General features: G+C 38.3%; 1 pseudogene; it reads left to right on the top strand.

Annotated features, from left to right (window-relative positions):
- The first annotated feature begins 3,481 nt into the window (after window positions 1–3,481).
- On the top strand, window positions 3,482–3,588 carry LOC126627564 (small nucleolar RNA R71; annotated as a pseudogene).
- Window positions 3,589–6,511: the final 2,923 nt, after the last annotated feature.

Here is a 6,511-nt window from a genome sequence, read left to right as displayed (position 1 = left end):
CTCGGATAGGTATATGCACACAAGTGTGATATGATGATCTCTGGATAATGAATATTTCGAACCCCATAGGCTTGCTCTTCATATCATCTCTCCACTAATGTAAATCAATGCAATACCAAAAATCAAATGGACTTTACAAAGGTCGTAATGTTAGGCTAGGTTATTGGCTAAGAAAGAACGGATAGGGAAAAACTAGAACCTGAGATATACCAAGACTTCTTCATATGTATTTCAGTCGAGCTGCTTTTGAAATATGATTCTTGACGTCCAGGACTCATGTCGTAGGAATGGAACAATTTCAAACTTCTTTTTTTTTTTTTTTTTTTTTCAAAACTGAATAGTAATATAACACATGGTACCTCGGTACACGCCACATCTTTGATGTACACTCAACCTTTATCGCTGTCTTCATCATCTTGGTATTCATCTCAAGCTATAAGGTATGGCTAATACAGGTTAAATGGGTAAGGATTAATGTGGGTAATGAAAGAAAAAGTTAAGTGTTTGGCTTCAAGGGGCTAACTAAGGATAACATAACATAAGAGGTTGGGTATATAAAGGCTCAAACGGTCCAAAAATGGCCAAAATCATCTCCCGAATATTGCATGATTTCGGATTTCGCCTCGAGAGATATTGAAGCAAGTTCTAGTGTTCGTTGAGATCTTAATGAGTACTTAATCTGCATATAATTCTCTAAGCAAGCAAACAATTGCATTAACCTTGGCTAAGTGCATGAGAAAGGTGTAAAGAATGATCTTATAAAGCATAGCTAACCAAAGAATCAAACAAAGAACACAAACAATGCTTATCAATTTCTTAGAACCATATTTAAGTGGCAACCGAGTTATTATCATTGGATTTGGAAAGGACTAACCAACAAGATTGAGAGAAGAGCAAAAAATAATTTATTTATTTATTTATTTATTTTTTAGACACTAATGAAAACAGGACAACTAACAAAGACAGAACAGGACAACTAACAAAAACTAACAGTCAAGACTTGAAAACGAAGACTTCATGCTCTGCAATAACCAATTTCTGACCTTTGCTTGGTTTTTGACATGTATCTCACAAAATACAAGGCAGAATTACACGTTCTTTATATGGTTGAATTTAGATGAAAAATTGAAGAACGCCACGTGGACCAAAACTCAGAAACAGCAACAGATTATTCCAGCATTTAATAAAATAGAGAACCTACATTTACTGACACAAAACAACTAACTGAAAAACTATCAAAATGAGATCCCTCCCCCAAACTTGAATAACACATTGTCCTCAATGTGAAGTGAAATACAAGGCATGCAATGAGTTAAACAAATAAGGAAAAGTAGAACGGAATAAAAATAAGATGAAAACTAAAGAGTAAAGTTTAGAACTCCCCTGGTTAAGTGGTCGCTAAAGCGAGACTTGACGCACACACCAGCTCCATCTTCTTGCATCGAATGCTTGGGTTGCCTCCCAAGAAGCGCTAAATTTAAAGTCTTCAGCCGGACTCAGCGACTTTCAAATGAATGGAGAATCATTGAGGTACAAAACCTCCTCATTCATTTGTGGGATAGGTTCCAGGTATTGCTTCAAACGATGGCCATTCACCTTAAATGTCAAACCACTCTTCATATCTTGAATTTCCACAGCAGCATGGGGGTACGCTTGCACAACGAGATAAGGTCCAGTCCATCTAGATCTAAGCCTAGTGGGAAATAACTTGAACCTTGACTTTTTCCACAAAACTTTTTGGTTTGGTGCAAAATATTTCCAAGGTAAAGCTTTGTCAGGAGCAACCTCAAACTTCTCTTTCATTCGATCCACAACATCGATCTAAAAACAATCATGAGGATCCAAATGACTCTTCAAAGCTTCAAAGATCTGAAATTTTACGGTAACCTCCTGCACAGTCATGGTTAGTAAACCAGCTTTTACATCAATTTTAGTACCTGCAGTAGCCATGAAAGGTCTACCAAGAATGAGAGGTAGCTCATTGCCTAGAATTTCAGCTTCTTCCATGTCCAAAACAATGAAGTCAGCAGGGAGAATGAATTGATCAACCTTGACAAGTACATCTTCAATAATGCCCCTTGGATATTTCACAGAACGATCTGCAAGTTGTAAAGACATGGAACAAGGTTTTAACTCCCCCAAACTTAGATGTTTGTACGCAGAATAAGGCATAAGATTGACACTTGCTCCCAAGTCAAGTAAGGCTCGTTCAAATTTTCTTTCTCCAATAATGCACGGAACTGTAAAGCTTCCTGGATCCTTGAGTTTTGGTGGCAATTTTCGTTGAAGCACTGCACTTACCGTTTCTGATAACATCACCTCTTCATATTTTTCATACTTTCGCTTGTGAGTACACAGTTCTTTCAAGAATTTTGCATATGATGGAATTTCTTTGATGGCTTCAAGCAATGGAATGTTGATTTGAACTTTCTTTAATTGGTCCAATATATGCCCCGAGTACTGATCTTTTCTTCCATTCTTTGCACGCTGAGGGAATGGTAGAGGAGGATCATACACCACATCCTTAAGCATTGGATCAAATAAAGTTCTTTTCGGCTCAGATAGTGGCTGTTTTGAACTCTTAAAATAATGATTTTGCTGCTGGTCATTCATATCCGTTCCCCTCTCCTTCTCCTTTTCAACTTTCTCATGCATCTCTACTTTGTTGTCGATCATCTTCCCACTTCTCAAGGTTGTAATGGCCATCACATGCTCATTATTTCTTGGATTAATTTCTGTTTGGCTTGGAAATTGCCCTTGTGCTCGGTCCAATTTGTTCAAAGTAGTAGCTATTTGTCCCAATTGAATCTCAAAATTAGATTGAGCCTTTTCCAACACCGTCTGACTTTGTCTAAGCGATACAACTTCCTGTTCATACCGATCGGTTTTCTTTAAGAGTTGAGATAGCATGTCCTTGATAGAAGGGTCTTCTTGTTGAATTGGAGAAGCTTGATAAGGCTGCTGATATTGCTTTGTTGAATTGGATGGTCCCATGCTATTTTGGGAATCTCTCCAAGACAAATTCGGGTGTTCTCTCCATCCCGGGTTATGATTATTTGAGTACGGATCATTTCGGGGCCTCCCACTAAATGCTTTGACCTCTTGCATGCCTTCTAGATTAGGATTTGCTGGACAATGTTCCATGTCATGGGCGATGCTTGCACATAAGCTACATGGTTGCGTGACTATCTTGCTTACTAGTGGTGTGAGAAGCTTCGTGAGGGCTGCCACTTGTGCCTCTAAGCCCGTCCTTGTATCAACTTCATAAATGCCTCCTCTTTTTGTTGACGATGCAGTTGGAACTCTCGACTCTTTTGTAGGAAAATCCCAATGCTCAGAATTTTCACATATAGTTTCAAAGGCATGTATAGAGTCTTCTGGAGTTTTGTCCATCAAGGTTCCACCAACCGTTGAATCAACCAAACTCCTACATTGAGAGTTCAAACCTTTGTAAAAATAATGAACCTTTTGCCAAGTGTTGAAACCATGATGAGGACATTGAAGAAACAAGTCCTTATATCGCTCCCAACTTTCATGAAACTGTTCACCCTCTTGTTGCCGAAAGCTCATAATTTCATTTATCAACGCATTGGTTCTTCGAGCAGGGAAGAACTTGGACAAGAACTTCTTGGATAACTCTGTCCATGTGTCTATAGATGCTTCAGGAAGAGAATCCAACCAACTGCTTGCTTTATCCCGCAAAGAGAATGGGAATAACCGAAGTCGAATCTGCTCTTCAGTAACATTGGTGAAGGTGAATGTGGAACATAGCTTGAAGAACGCCTTGATATGATGGTATGGATTTTCTTCCTCCTTCCCATGAAATATAGGCAGCAACTGAAAAATTTGTGGACGAATCTCAAATCGCTGCGCAATTGGAGCCAAAACAATGCATGACGGTGCGTTGTACTCCGTTGGCTTTGTATAATCACGCATGAGCCTTGGTTGTGGTGGTGGCAATGGTGGAGGATTATCTCTACCATTATTGACTTCCCCCATGGCTGGTTCTTGAAACACTTGCTGCCTCCGCTGTTCTCTTAAAGTAAGCTCAAGTTCTTGATCTATAGGAATCAACTCAAGTTGCAACGAACGTCTACCTTGCATATACGACCAGACTATGCTCCTTGTTTGACCACTGCTCAGTATTTTGTAAATTTCTTTCAGCTCAAAAATCCAATCATTGATCTGTTTTTTGGGTTGAAAACTAGACTTCTGGGGCTTTCCAACGATATACAATATGCCTGGTAAAAAATCGAATAGTTTAGTCCAAAACTGTGTCGAAACAGTGATACAGAAACTGAAATAAAACAGTGACGAAAATTACTTTTACTTATCTTAATAGTTATGACTCTTACTCGAAACTAGAGAACAAAACAAAATCAAATTGAATAATCTACAATAAACTACTTATTAGATATGAAATAAAATATCAAATTGGGGGACTCAATTAGAGTCCCCGGCAACGGCGCCAAAAACTTGGTGTAAACTTGCAAGTGCACAAGATAGTCGTAATATAGCGTGTCGCAAGTCAAAGTATCGTTCCCACGAGGATTCTAATTAAATCTCCAATTTGATAAACTAAACCAAATCTAATAATATTAATGACACACAACCCCAAACAACGAACTAGACTCGATCTTAATTAATAAATCAATCAAGGATGTAAAGAATTTGTTGTGATGATTTTATAAACGAACAAAAACAGAACCTTAAGTAAAAACTGAAATCAAAGAAAAGAAAACGTTGTGTTATAAGGCAAGTGATGAAAATCTAGGGATTCGGAATCAACCACAAGCAATCTAATTTAGGTTGCAATGCATTCAATGGATCTTTCAATTCTTTAGATGATAATTCCCGTATCTAAGTCCTTGTCAGGCACATTAGACCATAGTTTTCCTTAAGTGAATGATTCTCTCCTAGTTCAGGCAGATGTCGTATATCCTAACATGCAGTCTATCCTGGTTAAGGCATAAATTTAACAAGTAGGACTCTTTACGCTCTAGAAAACAAGGGAACCAAGCAAACCATTATTCTTTGTCAAGCAATAATGTAATTTACCACACTTAACCACAAGAAGCTAATTGAATTATATTGCTAGTTCAGCCTCAAATTCATCTTCCAATCTTACTAGATGCAAAGTCCTAAGGTGATCAATCAAAGAACTCATACAAAGAGTAACAATTCAAACAGTGATTAAGCATTCATCTAAAAGAATCTAGAAATCCAATGAATAACATTAAAAACCATAAACATCCATGCTAGGGCATTATCCTAACCCTAGAAAAAAAAGTTTAGTTACTCATAAAATAAGAAAACATAATTAAAAATATTAAGAACATGAAAAACTTAGGAAGGATGGAAAGCGGCTGCTGCTCTTCTTTTGGTTCCTTGCTGCGACCCCCTCTAAAGCACGTTCCCAAAAACCCCCTTTATATGGTAGACAAGTCCTAACATAATTAGGTCTTGTGATATCCTTTGTACTGCATAACTGAATGATGTGGCAAGTAAACTTCCCAAATAATTACTTCAAACCCATTCGAAATAGGATTATAGTCAGCTCAACACGTTCTATCTTGGGCTTTGGACTTCGACTGAATTATGACTCGAAAAACCCAACAGACTTTGCAATTTCCGCATAGACTCGGCTGACCGACGTCTTGTACGAAAACCTTCATAACATTGTCTAGAAAACTCGAAATCACAGTCCGTAAAATTCCTCTGAAAGCTAACATCCATATCTTTCCAATGGTATAAGGCTCAACAGCTGATTCATTCTGAGGAAGTACAGTTTAATCCGTAAAGTTGACTGATCACAAACAGCTTCTGCTTCCAGCATGCCAACTCATTTTAATCGCAAAAGTGCTCATTTTTCTTCTTTCTTCATCTTCACTCTTCAAATCTAAGAAAAACATAAAACTAAGTGAAACAAACTAAATTCACTCAAAAACATAACAAGAATCGAAACTAAAGGGCGTTAAAATGTATGCAATATTGGTCGTATCAGCAGGAGGACTCTCTTTTCTGTTATTTGTAAAGAACTCGCAGTTATTGGTTGGGCTTTTGACTTTGGCGTTGATCGACGGTTGGTGCTGCGAGATATTTCCATCGATGGAGAAGAAGAATGCGTGGCAGATTTTCAGAGGCCTACGTCTTTATTCTATAGTTCGAAATCTCCGTGACGGATGCCGTGACTTGAGAGAAGATAGCGATGTAGAGGAGGCTGCTGCTGCACCCTTAGCTGATGATTGCAATTGGGCACCGGTCTTGTTTCCTTCCTTCCCAATTTTGCAAGCTTCGTTCCCTCTTTTGCAAGCTTCTCTTCTCCCTAAAGCATTGTAATTGTTCATACTGCCTCCATTGACAGAATCATAGTACCGCTTCATCCATTGCATGAACTCCATATTTATCCAGCGGCCTTCCTTTCACAAGCTTGCTCACTTCAATGTGTGTGGTGATTTTGAGTTTATTGAAAACATCCTGAAGGACCTTGTAGTTCTGAATCATCTCGTAC

This window comes from Malus sylvestris, chromosome 6, assembly GCF_916048215.2.
Source record: "Malus sylvestris chromosome 6, drMalSylv7.2, whole genome shotgun sequence".
Classification (NCBI taxonomy): Eukaryota; Viridiplantae; Streptophyta; class Magnoliopsida; order Rosales; family Rosaceae; genus Malus; species Malus sylvestris.
Note: the sequence above shows the minus strand (reverse complement) of the source record. Positions and strands in the feature narration are given on the sequence as shown.